Below are 19,435 nucleotides of genomic sequence, written 5' to 3'. Positions count from 1 at the left end.
GAAAGAAAGAAAGAAAGAAAGAAAGAAAGAAAGAAAGAAAGAAAGAAGAGAGAAAGAAAGAAAGAAAGAAGAGAGAAAGAAAGAAAGAAAGAGAGAAAAAAGAAAGAAAGAAAAAGAGAAAAAGAAGGAGGAGGAGGAAAAGAAAAAGGAAGGTGTTGTCCTGGGATCCAGCCAACAAGAGTGCTGAGTAATGTCCACCCAAGAGCAATGCCAGCCAGCCTCCATGTATGTTTCTTTCCAAATGTTTGTTTTGTTGCTTTGCACATGTTTGCCCATAAGAATCTTGAAGAACTGGATTTCTTTCAGAGATGTAATGGGGAAAGAAGAGTAAGAAAGAGGAAATATGCAAAGAGGCCCTTTCCAGGACACTGGAAGCTGCTAAAGGCTGGACAAAGAGGAGATGAACAGAAATATCTGAAGGTACAATCTGAGTCCAGGAGGTCAGCTAGAATATTCACATGAGAGTAATTATTTTGAGAGAGCAGAAGTTCTAAAAGATTTCTGTCACATCCCTCCAAATAGAAGCAGTTACTCTTCAGAGACTAGATGTCACACTTTATAAGCCAAAGGTTACTCAGTACAGAGAATTTTGTATCACCTACTCACAAAATTTTAGTATCGTCCAAAGCTTTCAATATAAAGTTGAAATGTCTTAATTAACACACACAATCCACATGTTTCCTACAGTAGCCTCTCTCACCCCTTCTACGTATACATACTTGGCCCCAGCCACACTGAGTTGCATGTAGTTCTGGAAACAAACCTACTGTTTTGTCTTTCTACTTCTGTATTTAATGTCCTCCTGCCCTTCTCTTTACTTAAGTCCTACTTGTTCTTCAAGATGTAGGTCAGTCATATGTGGGCCTCCCTGGATCTTTGCCTATGTGGTCTAATGTTTTCCTCTGCTCTACCTACCCATAAATATCTTGTTTGTACCTGCATGGGAGCACACAACTCACACTGCCTATTGTCCCCATCACCACCTCCACCACTGCTTCTACCACCACCAGAGTGAGTAGAGGGAAAAGACTATCTCTTCACTGACTTTGCAGTCACAGGAGTTTAGCATTGAAAATGATTTTAAAACTAAATTACTTTAATTTTTAGTTCAGTTCCTAATAAGTTTTTCTGTTCCAGTTCTGAGTCAGGTAGAACAAGCACACAATACTGAAGACAGCCATAAAAAGTAGATAGAACTCATGGAACATCTATGTGAGACTGAAAAGTAAAGATAAGGAGTAGCATCCCCTGGACTGGTTATGTGTCAGTAACCCAGAAGTGGGGAACAGGGCACAGACAATAAAAGGTCCAAAATAAGTCCTCTAGTTCTGGCTTAAGGAACACAAAAGGGAGCTCCTAACATTTGAAGAGAGTATTGAAATCCCTGGGTTTCCTGCCCCAGCCTCCAAGCAATCCCATGGCTACAGGGATAGTAGCAATAACAGACTCCATGGGTAAAGATATGATTCCAAACAGGTAAGGGAGACCTATTGCTTTTTTTTTTTTTTTCCCTCTCTGGCTCTCTCACCGCTTGATCCTGAATGTGGGCAGAGTTACACAGTGGTATGGCAGAACAGGATAACGAAAACATAAGCTTTCTACCCAGAAGACAAAACCAGGAGACCCAAAGAAACAGAAAATACCAGAGAGACAAGAGAGAGAAGAACTCAAGAAAGGAACCCCCTTATGTTGTTTCTAAACTCTGTGCCTCACCCCTGAGCTGCACGTGTATAGATCTTATCCTAAACAGCATACCAAGAAATTTGAGAACTGAACTAAAAGAGAGACTACCACCCAGACCCCAGAAAGACCACTGGGTGGGGCACATGCACAGCATAGATCCAAATTCTACTACAAAGGATCTGAAAACTAAAGTAGATTGTAACCACAGTCTACAGAAAGTGGTTTGGAACTTGCAGACTAAATCTAACCAGGTTGACAGCCTGCTACAACAAAAATACAAATATTCTCCACAAGATTTAAACAAGACCCAGTATCTAATAACATGGTACTCAAAATCTCTAGGATACAGTTCAAAAATTACTACGTGAATGAAGAACCAGAAAAATCTCAACTCACATGAGAAAAGACAATCAACAAAGGCCAATGTCAATACAGTTGTTGGAATTACCTGTAAAGACTTTAAAGTGGCTTTGGGGGGGGGGGTTGGGAATCAAAGGGGGAGATGAACCATGAGAGACTAAGGACTCCCGGAAACAAATTAAGGGTTTTAGAGGGGAGGGAGCTGGGGGGATAGGTTAGCCCAGTGATGGGTATTAAGGAGGGCACATATTACATGGAACACTGGGTGTTATACACAAACAATGAATCATGGAACACTACATCAAAAACTAATGATGTACTGTATGGTGACTAACATAACAAAAAAAATGTACCAACAAGCAATCATAATGTTCTTGAAATCAATGGAAAAATAGAAAGTCTCAGCAAAGATATAGAAGGTATAAAGAAGAACCGAAAAGTATAGAAAAATAAAATAAGAAAATAGAAACAGTCCCTGGATCAGCTGAATAGCAAAATAGAGATGACATAGGAAGGAGTTAATAAACTAGATGAATAAAATTCATCCAATCTGAACAACAGAGAGAAAAAAAAGATTTTAAAAATGACTTCATGAATCTTTGAGATAATAAAACATGTGTTGTTAGAGTCCCAGAAGGAAAGAGTGCATTGCTGAAAAACATTTAAAGCCATATAGCTGAAAAAAATCCTAAATCTGACATGCACCTACATGTTTGAGAAGCTAATTGAATCCTAAAGAGGATAAACACAAAGAAATCCACATCCAGACACATCATAATCAAATTATTGAAAACTAAACACAAAGAAAGATCTTAAAAGCAGTTGGAAAAAAAAAAATGTGTTACCTACAGAGAACAAAGCTCAAATGATTGTGAATTTTTCATCAGAAACCATGGAAGCCAGAAGTAAGTGAAACAACGTTTTTAAAGTGCTGAATGAGGGGCGCCTGGGTGGCTCAGATGGTTGGGCACCTGCCTTCGGCTCAGGTCATGATCTCAGGGTCCTGGGATCGAGCCCTGCATCGGGCTCCCTGCTTGGCGGGGAGCCTGCTTCTCCCTCTCCCTCTACTGTTCCCCCTGCTTGTGCTCTCTTGCTCTCTCTGTCAAATAAATAAATAAATAAATAAAAATCTAAAAAAATAATAATAATAAAGGGCTGAATGAAAAGAATTGTCAATTCAAATCCTATGTCCAGCAAAAGTATCCCTCAGAAATGAAGATTAAATACAAACATCCTCACATGATAGAAAACTAAGAGCATTCATTGACAGCAGACCTACTCTAAAAGAATTGTTAACAAAGTTCTTCAGACAGAAGAGAAATGAGAGCAAAAGGAAACATAACATCAGGAATAAAGGAAGAACAACAGAGAAAGTACTATCTGAGTAAGTGTAAGAGATCATTCTTCTCCTCTAGAGTTCTTTAAAATATGTTTGGCAGTTGAAAGCAGAAATTATAAGATTGATAGGTTTGTAAAGTATATTGATATAATATTTAATACTATTATAAAGGGCAAAGTGTTACATATAGTGACAAAATTTCTACATTCTATTTAAAGTGATAAAATACTGATTAAGAGTATATTATGAAAAATTAAGTGTGAATATTATAATACCTAGAGCAAGTGTTGGAAAACTATGGTAAATGGATGTGGACCTTACATACTGTCTGAGGCTGCTTTCACATTATAATGGCATAGTTGAGTAGTTTACAAAAAAAGCCATACGACATGCAAAGCCTAAAACAGTTACTGCCTGGTCCTTTACAGAAAAATTTGGCCAACCCCTGCCCTAGAACAAACACTTTAAAAAATTATATAAAGAGATATACTAAAGGTCACTATAGATAAATTAAAATTAAATAGTAAAAATTGTACAAATAACCCAAAAGAAGGCAGGAAAGGGGGAAATGAGGAACAAAAAATAGGACACACAGAACAAATAGTAAAAGGAAAGGCATACATCCTAATATATGGATAATTACATTAAATATAAAGGGTCTAAGCATACCAATTAAAAGACAGATATTTTCTGAATATATTGAAAAGAAATGATCCAACTGGCAAAAACTGACAGAACTCAGTATAAAAATACACAAATCCATAACTAATCCATAATTATCATTGACAATTTCAACACTCTTCATTCAATAATAGATGGAACAAGTTGGCAGAAAAATAACAAGTATAAAGAAGAACTGATTAACGCCTTCAACAAACTGAATCCAACTAACATTTATAAAGCACTCTACCACACGGTAGTGGAATACACATTGTTTTCAAATATTCATGGAACATTCACCATGATAGACCCTTCCAAGTGTCATCAAACAAACCTCAATAAATTTAACAGCATTGAAATCATATAAAGTATGTTCTCTAACCATAATGAAATTAAGCCAGAAATCAATAACAAAAAGATAACAGAAAAATCTCCAAACATTTGAAAACTAAAAATGCACTTAGAAATATGGGTTAAAGAGGAAGTTCAGAGAAATTATAAAATATTTTTAATTGCACAAACGTGAAAATACAACATATTATAATGTGTGGGGTGCAGTTAAAACAATGCTTAGAAGGAAAGTTATAGCATTAAATATTTAAACTTAAAAAAGAAGGTCTCACGATGGACTCTGAAAAACAAACTGAGGGTTCTAGAGGGGAGGGGGGTGGGAGGATGGGTTAGCCTGGTGATGGGTATTGAGGAGGGCACGTTCTGCATGGAGCACTGGGTGTTATGCACAAACAATGAATCATGGAACACTATATCTAAAACTAATGATGTAATGTATGGGGATTAACGTAACAATAAAAAAATTAAAAAAAAAAAAAGAAGGTCTCAAATCAGTAACTTAAGTTTATGCCTTAAGAAACTAAAATAAAAAGAACAAAATAAACTTAAGCAGAAGGAAGGAAATAAAAAAGATAACATCAGAAATCAGTGAAACTAAAGGCAGAAAATAGGGAAAATCAATAAGCCTGGTTTTTTAAAAGATTGATAAAAATTATAAACCTGTAGCAACTCTCTCTCACACACACACAAAAGACACAAATTACTGATACCAGGAATAAAACAGTGAATTTTAATACATAACCTTCCAATCTTAAAAGGATGATAAGATGATACTATGAACAGTAATATGAACATAAATTCAACAATTTCTGTGAAATGGACCAATTACTTAGAAATCACAAATTACCCAAAACTTACAAGACAAAATAAAGAAATTAAATAGTCATATAACTATTAAATTAATCAAATTTGTAGTTTAAAACCTTCCAAGAAGGAAAAGTCCAGGCCCAGAAGATGTCTCTTATAAATTTCAGAAAACATTTAAAGAAGAAACAACATCCATTCTACACAATCTCTTACAGAAAATAAAAGAGGGAATACTTCACAACTCATTTTTTGAGACAAGCATTACCCTGATTCTAAAACCAGATAAAGACAGTATTTAAAAAGAAAATTAGTGACCAACAATCCTCTTAAACATAGACTTAAAAATCCTTAACAAAATATTGTCAAAACAAACCTTGGAATACATAAAAAGAAGACTATACTATGATCAAGTGGAATTTATCTTAGGAATGCAAAGTTTGTTCCATATTCAAAAGTAAATCAATGTGAACAACAACATTAACAGTCTTAAGAAGAAAAATCACATGATTATATCTCAAAAAGGCAAAAATCAGAAAGCCACGTAAAGGAGAAATGTTTACCTAGGGAAACGATAAACAAGCAATTACATTTTTACAATGAAATTTTACAGTATTATTTCCTCCTGGAAATCTTCTTTGAAACTCCTCATGTTAAATATCAATTTAAAACACCCCTGCAGCATTTCTCAACAGGGCATTTCCTTTGAAGAGACTTTTCAAAACTTTGGCTGATGGGCTGTCTCTCCTTCAGGATGGACACATATGTAATGATGATACTCTATCTCTTTCTTACTAAGAGGAAGCAGACTCTTTTACAGTAAAGTGGGGGAAAGATGTACACATTAGTGTATCATCTTCAAGGTGGCAAGAGAAACTTCAAAAGGTGATGCACACATCATAGGTGATTCTTCCTTCATTGCTGAGCTCAGCTTATATTTACTATGCCAAGCACGTTAAATTTCAAAGCTTTAATATACTACTTAAGTATTCAGTTTATACATTTCAGAGCTTCTCAACTATCATGTGATCTGGAGCCACTCGAAGGCACAGCTGCCTCTGCTTTGGGCTCTGCTGGACGTATGTGGCCTCCTTTCAGCTGTTCTTCCTTCCAACCTGATTAGGAAGAAAGAGGGGATAAAGAGGGAGGAGGAAAGGTCTAGTGGAGGGACAAGTGAGAGGTGGAAAAATGGAAGGACAAATGGTGGTTAAGAAAAGGAGAGAATTTTTAGGGCGCCTGGGTGGCTCAGTCGTTAAGCGTCTGCCTTCGGCTCAGGTCATGATCCCAGGGTCTTGGGATCGAGTCCCACATCGGGCTCCCTGCTCGGCAGGAAGCCTGCTTCTCCCTCTCCCACTCCCCCTGCTTGTGTTCCTGCTCTCGCTATCTCTCACTCTGTCAAATAAGTAAATAAAATTTAAAAAAAAAAAAAAAAAAAAAGAAAAGGAGAGAATTTTTAACCCATGTGTATTTTAATTGAACAGTTCTGGAAGTTTTATCCCTGTAAAGCTATAAAGAAGGGACATCTGCTTTAGAGGAGTTTTGCAGCAATGGTCATGGGGAGATACACAAGGACCCATGGTGTTGCCTTCTAATGAACTTTGTATGAGTTTTCTCTGGTTGCTAGGTATGTGTGAAACATTCTTTCCTTAGGTCAGGGATTTTATTACCTTCCCAATGGCCAGCATTTCACTGTAATAACTGATGGAAAACATTTGTGCAATATTCAAAAGGCTGTCTGAATAACCAGCTCATAACAGCAAGCCACATTTCTGGGGAGAAATCAGAGCAGCCGCTCCCTTCCAAATAGCCCAGACGAGAGCACCAGAGCAGCAGGGTAAAGATGCCTATCCTAGAGGGGCCAACACAGGACCACCAGCCTCCAAAGCCAAAATGCCCAAGGGATAGTTTATCCCAAGATGTGCTTTGCACATCTATTCACCAGGACCTCCAGCAGCAAGTGGAGACAGAAGCCTTCTGGATCCTGGGAGATCCAAAGAATTCTATTCGGCCAAACTTAGGGTGTTGTGGTTAATCTTATTTGTCTTTGCCTAGAGGCAGTAACTGCAGCTTGATAGTGGAATTTATTGGATTTTAAGTTGAGGCCAAGAGATCTAGATGAGCTTTGTCATACTAGCAAAAGGAGACTTGAAGAAACAGGAGGGAAAAAGTAAAATGTGTCAGGAAGAAAAAGAGAGGAAAGAAACAAGCTACTGATTGTTTAACACTTAGTAAATGTTCACCCGTGTCCTAAGGGCTTTCCTTACGACAGCTCATGGTTGGGGTCAAGACAAGACTGAATGAATCTTGCTCTCTTGTGACTTCTCTTAGAAGAATAAATCACTCAAACCAGAAAGACCTTAGCAACTGGGTGCCTTTAACCTTATTTTTCATCAGCAGAAAACTTCGTTCAAGTGAAATCAAGAAACTCACTATAAAGGCAGACAAAAGTATGACTGTGATCCGAGAGGACATGGGCCCCCTAAACAAGAGGGAGAATTGATAATAGACCCAGGCAGGAGCTCAGGTTTCTGTCTGGGTCCACCTTCTTCCTACCCATCACACCATCTCTGTGGAGTTTTAATACACCTTCCCGAATTTATGTCACCTCTCTCCAATAAGATCATACGCCTTGAAGGCAAGTTTCAAATCTCATACTTCTTTTTGTCCCCCACTGCATATAGACAGGGACTGACACACACACCAAGACTCAAAATATATCTGTAGACAAACTCTGGGGATTTTTAATAGTGCATATAGGTACAGAGCAAACTTAAAGTGTATAAAGTTGTGTGGGGGAGGGGAGTTTCATGCCTCTATCTGGGTGAGCTTCCTCCTTTGAAGTTGGTGGCTATGTTCTTTCCCTATGGGAGCAGTGTATCCTGAACAGCCCATGGACATGGCCATGCAAGGAGGAGGGCCTGTGGGGATAACACAGGCAGGGAGACTCTGCCATCCTGTAGAACACGCTTGCTCCGAGTGATGTATCCATGGAGGTATGGCCCCTGCGTGGATAGACAAGTTTCAAGATAAAAGGAAATACCTCGTGAGTGTGTGTGAATCTGGGCAAACACAAACTGGAGGTTGGGCAAATATCAGCAAGCCAAGAGGTCCAAATAGGTCATGATGCTAATTCTGTTAAAATGGAGGAATTAAACTTTAATATAAAAATTATTCTAATGTTGTTGTTAATTGTATAAGCATGTCTTGGAAGAGAAAGATCAGTTGGCTTCTTAACTCCTCTTCCTCTCCCTTTACTGCTGGATAACATAATTAGACCAGGTGTAGGCTCAGGAGACATGCAAGCCTCAGTTCAGTTCCATAAACATATACTCTACATCAGACACTCGGCTAAGAGAGAGGATACCAATTTCCCTGACTTCGAGAAACATAGATACTCCTTTCCTTCAAGAACAGGAAAAACAAATCCCTGCCTTCAAAAAGCAAATAGTCTCTCCAAAAAAATGCATGGGTAGTTTTAACACAGGGGGCAGCATTGGTACCTATCAGATGCTCAATGCATATTTGTTGAAGGAATCAATGAATGATGGAGGTACAGCAGGTGAGGTGTGGGAGTATAGAGAAGAAAGGAGCACAACATAAAGTGGTAAATGAGGGTCAGAAAAAAATCATTTGGTACAAATTTAGTAAATGAAAAGAAATCAACACGTTAGAGCACTTTGCATTTTACAAAATTCTTTTGCATGAAACATCATTTATACTCACCACCAAATAAGGAAAGTGTAACTCTCCCTCGATTTCCAGATAAGGCAATAGAGAAGAAAGAAGCTGGCCCGGTCAAGGTCACCCTGCGGGTAAGAGTCAGAGCCGGGACTCAAACCCATTTTTTCCAACTCTGAAGTTCTTGCTGCCACCAAGACTCGCCAAGTCTGGTTCTTTTCTAGGAACCTCACACGGAAGATACACTTGTACTACAGTTTCCAATCATCTCCTGAGGGGGCATTTGAACCTCTAACACAGGAGGGTGGGGAATCTTACTTTCAAAATTTGGGGAGCCATCCTCTTGGGTATGGTGGTTTCTTTTTCTTTCCCTGGCCCCATCACATAGAAAAATAAATGGTAAAAAAAGAAAACAGTGTTAGCAGTAAATGATAACTTTAAGAAAACAGCAGACCATGCTCCTTAACAATGACACATTTAATGAATGCAAAATGATTATCGGTCATAAACACAGAAAGGTATTTTTATCAAAATGATGTCACCATACACACACACAATTTTCAGCTATAGCTTCCCCAATTTACGTTTGTGAGACATTAGACTGCTTTTTGCAGTTTTCTGTGAGCACTGAGTTGCTGTACTTCCTCGCATGTAAATGAGAAATAGCTCAGGCTGTTAATGAGAACTCTCAACACAGAAGCAGCACCAAAGCATGGTGCTGCATTTATGAAATGGTATTTACATTTGCTTAATTTAATTACCCGGTTAAGTACCGGGTCATAAAATCAGAATGGGCTGGGGAGCTAAAGGAATGGCGGAGAAAATGAAATTGATAATTTTCTATTCCTTATCGAATCAAGATTCACCTATACATAATCACTCCTGGAAGTCTGCTCCCCATCGCGTCTCTTGTCATATCTAAATGAATCTGCCCAGCCTTCTAAAACCTCCAAGACTCACTCCTCCTGTGGGGCTGGTAGAAAGAGCGGCAGACAAGAAGCATACAGCCAGAGTCTGACATCACCTCGGAAAAGTCCCAGCCCTTCCTTGCTCTCTTCCCTCCCTTGTCCCATGTGAGTCCTCCCCAGGCACCCCATCCACAGTCTTGCAGCCAGAGACGGAGCAGTCAGCCTAACACACCTCCCTCTCCTGCGCCAGGATATTCCATCCACGGCCTCATCCAGCCAGCTCCACTTCCTTCCCACCTTCCCATAGCCAACCCATCCCCCTCCTCTCCAGCTCCTAGTCAGGGCTTACTTCTGTCCTGGGCTGTGGACCTCACCTAACCAGCCTCCCTGTCTCCAGCTCCCAACCCCAGGCCTTCCTTGTGCTGCCCCAATAATCCTCGAAGAAATCACAAAGCAGAGCATGGCACTCACGCTGGAAACCCTCTACTGTCTCCCACTGCTCTTGGGTAACTGTGTAGACAGGGATTCAGGTCCTTCACCCCACAGTGGTACATGTGCATCATTGACCGTATTTCCTCAATGTGAAAGTACACGTAAATAACAAAATGACAAGCATAATATTAATAGCAGCAATTTAATATTTTTGAAGGTGGGCTGTCTTATATTCAGTAAGTACAGACAATGGAGTAGAAGGGCTTATTTTTATTTTACCCTGAAAAAAGTCATTATTAAATTGACGACGACTTTCCAACCAAGGAAATGAGGTATGAAGGAAAAATAATAGGAAAAATTTTGCTTCAACTATTGAGGAATAGGGAGGACATTTTCAAAACAGAAACCTCCCCAAAATGCTTCTATTATAATTTTTTTGCAAGAGCATGAATTTGAAGATAGGCTTGAGTTCAGTACCAATTCTGATATTTTATGGATTTTTGACGCTGGGAAAGGTATTTACCTTCCCAAACTTGATCTTCTTTCTTGGTGAACTGGATATACTATCTACCTGAGGGTATCCTTAGAAGGATGGAATTATATAAGGTGAGTTACATACCTAGCACATTCGCAAAGGGAAGATCTCATAAATATGACTTATTATATAGGGGATTAATATTACCATTGTCATTTCTCCTTCCCACCTAAAAGTGTTGCCTAAATATCACATCACTGTTTTCCTCAGATGGTATTATTTGTGGCCATTGTAGAAAAAAATATGTAATTGAATGAAACATCGTCAGAACTCTGGCTGTTTACAACCCAAAAATACATATTTTATATACCAATTTTAAAAGAAAATCCCACCCTAGCCTGTCACCCCCATTTCAAGTAGTTATAGAAATTCCAAATCTGCTTTTGCAAGAAAATTATTTTGATGGTCCAGTAGAGATGAACATGATGGGACTGGATCTGTAGTTGGTATTGCTCAGAATCAGAACAAAGGACATAACTGGGTTGCAAATTAAATTTAATAAGAGTCACCATGGACTTCTATGCTTAAGTCCTTTATTTCAAATCTTGCTGGACACAAGGAGCAGTTGAAACTCTTCCCACATTTGCCCTATTCCACTTCAATTAATTCAGCAAGCAAGACAGAATCAGCTGCTTAAATATCAGTCCATGGCAGAATGGGATGCTAGGAGCACAGTGTGTGCAAGAAATCATGGAGACTGTGCTGGTAGCCACTCAGCCAATCGTGGCACCTGTCCAAAAGATTTTGTCATTTTAAATTAATCAGCACATTCTCGCCCCACACCCCCGGGGCCAAATGTGAGCAGGGGCAGCAAAAGGAATGCATGTCCAGCTGATTGGATATTGCATGAACGTGGCCATAGTGATCGAGGTCTGGGCAGTGCCGGGCCACCCATCCTTGGGCCGCAGGCAGGAGGGCGCAACGAGGAAACTTAATTACAACATGTTCCCGCAGCTCATGGAGACCTAACGGGTGTCAACCCAATTACGGGTGTCTACACTCATCTGAAGACAACAGACTGTGGCACACACAGTGGCCTTGTTGTCACCTCATCTCCACAGTGATTGGACATCCTGGATCTCAGCGCAGAACTGAATTAGAGGAAGAGAGCGCATGGAAATTTCCCAGCCTGGTTTTCCAATCCCTCTGTCAGCCGCTGGAGAACAAGTCCCAGAGTCATTCTGGCAGCCCAGCAACCACACATCACAGCCCAGCCCCGACTCCTCTGTCAACAACCAACACCAGGATGGGTTCACATCAGCTCCCTGTCGGCCAACACCCAAGATGCTTAGAAGAAATGCAGACACTGGGAACAGTGGAGCGCTCATCCTAAGAGCTAGGCTCCCGGGACTCCTTTGCTCTGCCCTCTCACCCTATCTGGTTCTCTGAACCCCTTGATAACACCCTCTGCTAGCTGGGTGGCCTTGGGGAACTCCCTCACCCCTCCTGAATCACAACCTCCTCCTCTCGTCCAGGGTTAGGAGAAGCAGCTAGGCTAGATAAGAACCACCTGGAATAATTCTTTAACAATCTAGATTCACTTCCCCTACGGATTTGGTATCCTCCAGGGATGAAACCCAGGCATGTGTGTTCTTAACAAGTTCCCCAGCTCCTGAGGCCAACAGCTTGGTACCAATCACTAGACTAGAAAGCCAGAAAGGACTAGGTGACCGATAAGGGGTCATTCCCATCCTGCAGTGCATCAAGCTGTTCTTCTGAGCATAGGAATACACGTGGGTCACTTAGCATGTACCAGCTGACACAAGGTATTTACTCATATTCGACCTCATTGCATCCTCACCAAAGCCCCTCTGAGGACGGGGTTTTGTAGCATCTCCTTTTGTAGCATCTCTCACCCCTGTCCCGGATCTCATCAGAAACACCACTTTGTGCAGGAGGCCCGCTGACCCCAGACCAGAATTCACGCCCCTATCTCATGTTCCTTCCACTCCCCTAATCATGGAACCGTCCCACTGTCTACTCGTCCTCTCGCTCCCTGCCTTGGCTCCAGGGCTGACACGTGGTATAGGTGCTTAATAAACCCTGGCTGAACAAACATATTACAGATGGTGCAACTGACGCCCAGGAAGGTTAAGTGACTCAAGGTCACAGGAATTTGAAACCAGGGCCGTCTAAGTCATGAGCTGGTGCTTTTTATATTGTTTTCCATATTCTTATCCCAATGGCTGCCCACCCCCCCTTTGCAAGAGAATGCAGCAGGCATTTGCTCAAAAATCCACCTCTAGATTTCTTTAAAAGTTAAACTAAAAACAACAACCATCCTAAGAAGACTAGCGCACTCAGACCTTGGGGAGAAGTTGACCAACAGGACCAAAGAAATCAAGACCTCAGTCAATCAATCAGACCTCCCAGTCAGGGAGATTGGCTTTTTTTTTTTTTTTTAAAGAGAGAGAGAGAGTGCAAGAGTGCACAAAGTTGGGGGGGTGGGGGTTGGGAGAGGCAGAGAATCTTAAACAGGCTGCATGCCCAGTGTGGAGCCCCACAAGGGGATCCATCTCATAACCCTGAGATCATGATCTGAGCCAGAAACGAGAGTCAGATACTTAACCGACTGAGCCCCCCAGGTGCCCCAAGAGATTGGCTGTGTAACCCAGCCCTAAATAGAGCTCCCTCCCCACCAAGAGCCCTCCTCTGCTCTGCCTAGCAGCGCACGTGCACGAGTGTGGTCAGCTTCCTCCCTAGCAATCACGATACTCCCGGGAGATAAAGATGAAAATCCCCATTTTACAGATGAAGATAATGTGGCTTGGAGGCATTCAGTTGCCGACTAGGGTCCCACCACTGGTGGGCAGGGGAGCAAGACCTGGGCTCTCTTCCCCAGGCAAGGAAATAAACAGCACGCGGTCAAGAGGTGTTTCTTTATTGGCCTGATTTTTAGCTTGCGATTAGGAATTCCGTGTCATTCTTGGCCCCCCTCACCTTAAGCTTCTCCATCAGTATTAACTTCGCTATTGATTTGCTCTGCTTTCAAGACCGTTTTCATATATTTTCCCCCTTGTGGCCTTGACTAGGCCATTATGGCAAGTTTATTGGAAAATTCTGTCAATGGTATGGTTCCAGCTACCTGTACACACGTGTACACACGGGCCAAGATGAGCAACAGCAGCAGAAGGCCTGCTGGATCTGACAGCGGTACCGTGGAGATCCGTTTCCGCTTTCCAGGCCCTTCGTGTAAATGCTGGCTCTTCCGGAGATCGAGATACTGATGAGAAAATCGTCCAGCGCCTTAGAAATGAGAAGCCCTAAGTAAATCATACTTGCATTTGTTTCTCCCCAGGTGTTAAACATAGACTAAAACCTTCAGTTTTAGCAAAAGGTAAGAATGATGCTAGACGTCGGTGCCGAGCTGAGGGGAGGGATCAACAGCGGGGTCACCCAGTGCCCAGGCTTGAGAGTCAGGCGGCCTGAGTCCAAGGTCACCGAGCTAGACCGCTGGGAAGCTGTGTTACTTGGAGAAGGTTGTTCAGCCTGTCTGTGAAGGATGACACTGGGACCCACCTGGAAGAAGTTAGTGGGTAAAGATTCAATGAAGCCCTATAGAGAAAGCCACCCAGCGAGAGCCAGCCTAGGGTAAGCACTCAATAAACAGAGGCCTTTGGTTTTTTTCTTTATTTCTTTATTTGGTTTATTTCTTTATTTCTTTCACCAGACCTTGTCTCCAGGCTTTTTGCCCTCGATCCCTTTCCTTCTACACCCTGCTCCCACCCCCTGCCTGAGCACCCTCCCACGGGACCCCACCTCTGGCCTCCCGCCTTCATTCCCTGGAATGAGACTCACTCAAGGCAATGAAGATCTAACCTCCTGGAATGTAAGACAACATCCTCAAGAAACAACTTCTTCACCTTCAGCACTTCAAAGTGACCCCAGCCACCAGATCAAAAAGAAGAGAAAGCCCAACATCCTCCCATCAAAGGCTCCGGCCATCCCAGGGATCGGCAGCCTCCCGGCAACACTGTGCTTTCGCTGTGTTGTCATCATTTCTATTCATGATGCGAAAGCTCACATAATCCGTCCTTCAAAGAAGATACTTTGAAATCTGGTCTGAAATCTTTCTTCCCTTTAATTTTTGATTTATGTGGTGACTGCCAAAACTGCAGGAATTATGCTGGAACCATTGACAAGTTTCGTCACTGAAGCTTGCGCAAAGGACCCTGAACCCCGAGCGGCCAGGCTGGGACCAGAAGCTACACCGAGTGTGGGGAGCCTCCCTGTAAGGAAGCTGCATGGGGGCCATAGCACAGCCCCCACTGTGGCGGCAGCCCTGCACCTTGCTGGGGAGACCGGAAGCTCTAGGACACAGGAAGACGCAGGTGCCCCGGGTCTATCTGATTATGCACTTTTCTTGAAATCAATCACCAGATATTTAATTTTTAATAAGTAATACATGTTTTTGTAGACCCTGTGGGAAAGTCAGAAGGTACAAGATTAAAAATAATCTATAATCTCACCACTTACAAATAACATCAGTGACCATTTTACTAGATCTAATGGGACGTTCATAACAATAATATCTATACTATCAGAAAGTAGATAAACATTTAAATATTTATATACATATTGGTCTATCTTTAGTATTATAGTCATATATTTATATCATTATTATTGTATATGAATTTATATTGTGTCAGTATACATTTATATCTGCATACTATGTATTTTGTATTTGCATATTACATACATGATGTTTATTTACATAATGTATACATGATATATGAGATAGATCATATAAGTATGTATATATTAAATAGACTTACAGATTTAGATATAAATATCCCCCCTTTTGATATCATAAATCATGAATGTCCTGTTACGAAATCATTGTACTGCTGGATGATTCACCTCCTCGGGGTTGGGTAGGGATTAAGAATCCAATAACCATTTGAGGTACAAGAAATACCACATCCTCTGAAGCCTCATTTCAGCCCCTCCTTTGCCAAAGCTAGCAAGAAAGCCATCTGCAGTGACTTCCCTGTGGTCCTTCTTCCTGTAGCATGTTGTGTGTGAACCAGGAAAACAAAGGCAAGCCCTGAGTCTTGGTCTGAATTGCTCACCAGTGTTGTTGCTCTGTGCAAGGCCTGGGGGACCCTTCCCGGACCCTAACACTCCCCTTCCCCGGTGCTGCTCAGGCCCAGTGCTGCTCAGGCCCAGTGCTCACTGCCCACATCCCCCAGTACCTCCTGGCATTCCAGGCCCTGCAAATGAAGGGCTCCCCGTCTCCTGCTGAATGATCCAGCTCATTTCTCTTCTTTCAATACAGGCAAGTGCTCCATTTAACTTGTGATGTGTTGGCACTGCTGCACTGGGGTTGCTAGGTCAAATGCTAGAGATATTTTTAAGACTGTTTAAAAAGTCTTTGACTTGGTTTGTCATGAAAAGATCATATATCCAAAAAAATATACAGGAAATAAATAGACCAAGTATACACAATTACAACACAAGCACCATCGTACCCACCATCCGAGTGAAGAAATAGATTCTCACGATTCATTTCAGGTTCCCCTCGCCCTTCCCTTCATCCCACAGAAAAACATGATTCTGAATTTTGAGCTTATTAGTGCCTTGTTTTCACATAACTAAACAGTATCTGTCTCTAAACAGCTGTAAAGTTCTGTAGTCTTGAGGACTCTGTACAAATAGCGTCTCACTCTTTATATTGTTTAGAAACTTGCTTTTATCATTCAACTTAATGTATTTATTTCTTTAGGATTCACTGTTGTCGATGTGCAAAGCTACTATGGTTAACTCACTCTGCCAGAGTACAGTATTCCATCAGAGAAATAACCACCATTTATTTATGCAGTCTCCTCTTGATGAACATTAGGGTTGATTCCAACTTGTTGCTGTTCCAATGCGAGGCCACTAAGAACATAGCTCTGCAGTTCTGTGCACACAAAGGTGTGTCTGTCTGCTGTGTGTGGCTACGAGGGCTTGCTTAGTCAGATGTCCTACACAGATCCACCTGCAAAGATAATGGCAATTCTTCCAACACATTCATACGCATTTCACACTCTGCCAGCGTGCTGTGAAGTTCTGTTTCCTCTACTCTTCTTCAATACTTACATTTTGCTAATCTCATAGGGATGAAATGGTGTCTACTTGTCATTTAATCTGCATTTCCCTGATTTCTGAAGAGATAGAGCATCTTTGCATATGTTTCTGGGCCATTTCACATGTCCTTTTCTCTGAAATGCTCGTTTCTGTCTCTTGCCCAATATTTTCCCTACTAGGCTTGTCTTCTTCTTTTTGATCTTTGTAGGTCTTTAGATAGTAAACCATTATACGTGTCTTTGGTAAATTGTTTCCACTGTTAACATTTTTATTAAAGTATAATTTATATACACTAAATTTCACATATTTTACGTGTAGAGTTTGAAGAGCTTTGATAAATTTCACATGTAAACAACCACTCAAAGTGCATAGCTTATGTTAGGATTCACCCTTGGTGTTGTACATCCTACGGGTTTGGACAAATGTGTAATTACTACATGTATCCACTATCATAGTATCATACAGAGTGTTTTCACTGCCCTAAAAATCCTTTGTGCTCCAGCTATTCATCCCTCCCTCCCCCCCAGTAACCACTGACCTTTTTACTGTCTCCATAGCTTTGCCTTTTCCAGAAAGTCACATAACGGAAATCATAAAGTATGTACACTTTTCAGATTGGCTTCTTTCACCTAGTAGTATGCACTTAAGTCTCCTCCATGTCGTTTCATGGTTTGATAGTTCCTTTCTTTTTAGCACCAAATATACTCCAGTATCTGAGTGTACCATGGTTTATTCATCCATTCACAATGAAGGACATCTTGGTTGCTTCCAAGCTTGGGCAATTATGAATAACACTGTTACAAATATCCATTTGCTGGATTTCATGTTGACACGAAGGTTTTCAACTACTTTGTGTGAATATCAAGGAGTGCAATTGCTGGATTGTATGGGAGGAGTATGCTCAGTTTTGTAAGAAAGCACCAAATTGTCTTCCAAAGTGGCTGCACCATTCTGCATTCCCACCAGCAGTGAATGGGAGTTCCTGTTTCTCCACAGCCTCACCAACATTTGGTAGTATCAGTGTTCTGGACTTCAGTCATTCTAGATAGGTGTGTGGCGGTATTTCATGGTTGTTTTATTTTTTTTTTTTAAGATTTTATTTATTTATTTATTTGACAGAGAGAGACACAGAGAGAGAGGGAACACAAGCAGGGGGAGTGAGAGAGGGAGAAGCAGGCTTCCCACGGAGCAGGGAGCCCGATGCGGGGCTCGATCCCAGGATCCTGGGACCATGACCTGAGCCAAAAGCAGACGCTTAACGACTGAGCCACCCAGGCGCCCCTTTCATGGTTGATTTAATGTGCATTTCCTTGGTGACATATGATGTGGAGCATCTTTTCATAGGCTTATCATCTCTATATCTTCTTTGCTAAGGTGTCTATTATGGTCTTTGGCCCATTTTTCAATCAAGCTGTTTGTTTTCTTATTGCTGAGTTTTAAGAGTTCTTTGCATATTTTGGATAAGAGTACTTCATTGATATGTCTCTTGCAAATATTTTTTTCTCAGTCTGTGGCTTTTGTTTTTATTCTGTGGACAGTGTCTTCCTCAGAGCAGACAGGTGTAAGTTTGGCAAAGTCCAACTTCTTATTTCTTTCCTTTCATGGACTGTGCCTCTGTGTTATATATCAGAAGTCATCACCAAACCCTGCGTCCTGTAAATTTTCTCCTATGTTGTCTTCTAGGAGTTTTGCCTTTTACATTTAAGTCTGTGATACATTTTGAGTTAATTTTTGTGAAAGGTGTAAGGTCTGTGTCTAGATTCGCTTTTTTGCATGTGGATGAAAAGTTGTTCCAGCACCATTTGCTGAAGACTATCTTTGCTTTATTCTGTTGCCTTTACTCCTCGGCAAAGATCAGTTGACTATACTTATGTGGGTCTTGCTTGTGGTGTATAATTCTTTTTTATACATTATTGGTTTCAATTTGCTGATATTTTGTTGAAGATTCCTGCATCTGTATTATGAGAGATATTGGTGTGAGGTTTTCTTGTGATGTCTTTGTCTGATTTTGGTATTTATGGGAGGGTTTTTAACTATGAGATAGATAGATATGACCATTCAAATATTTTATTTCTTCTTATGTCTTTTTGGTAAGTTGTGTTTTCCATGGAATCTGTACATTTCCTCAAAGGTATTAAACTTATTGCCATAAAATTGTTCATAATATTCTCTTATTATTCTTTTTAAGTGTCCTTAGGATCTGTTGTGATTTCTTCTCTTTCATTCCTGATATTGATAGTGTGTTGTTTCTATTTTTTTTCTTGACTAGTTTTATTAAAGATTTATCAATTTTATTCATCTTTTCAAATAACAAAATTTTGGCTTTGTTAATTTTCTCCAGTGATTCCCTGTTACCTATTTCATTGACTTCTCCTTTGATCTTTATTACTTTTTTCCTCCAACTTCTATTTTAATGTGTACCTTTAACTAGCTTCTTAAGATACAAACTTGCACCATTAATTTTAAACTTTTCTGATATAAGCAAAGCTATAAATTCTCTAAGCACTGCTTTAACTGCATCCCACAGATTTTGATATGCTGTTTTCATTATCAATTGACTCCAAATCTTTTCTAAGTTCTTTTATGATTTCTTCTCTTTGACCTATGATTTATTTC

General features: G+C 40.7%; 1 long non-coding RNA gene across 2 annotated transcripts in view; it reads right to left on the bottom strand.

The window, feature by feature from the left end:
- The window catches only part of LOC116648213, an 81,324-nt gene that overhangs the window by 12,970 nt on the left and 48,919 nt on the right, over positions 1-19,435 (bottom strand). Inside the window, exon 3 of one of the 2 annotated variants that reach the window (XR_004302465.1) lies at positions 9,194-9,246. The exons of the other annotated variant lie outside the window; for it this stretch is intronic. This is a non-coding gene — a long non-coding RNA (uncharacterized LOC116648213). The remainder of the gene's footprint in view (positions 1-9,193; positions 9,247-19,435) is intronic. 2 annotated transcript variants of the gene reach the window in all.

Source organism: Phoca vitulina, unplaced genomic scaffold (assembly GCF_004348235.1).
Source record: "Phoca vitulina isolate PV1807 unplaced genomic scaffold, GSC_HSeal_1.0 scaffold42, whole genome shotgun sequence".
Taxonomy (NCBI): Eukaryota; Metazoa; Chordata; class Mammalia; order Carnivora; family Phocidae; genus Phoca; species Phoca vitulina.
Note: the sequence above shows the minus strand (reverse complement) of the source record. Positions and strands in the feature narration are given on the sequence as shown.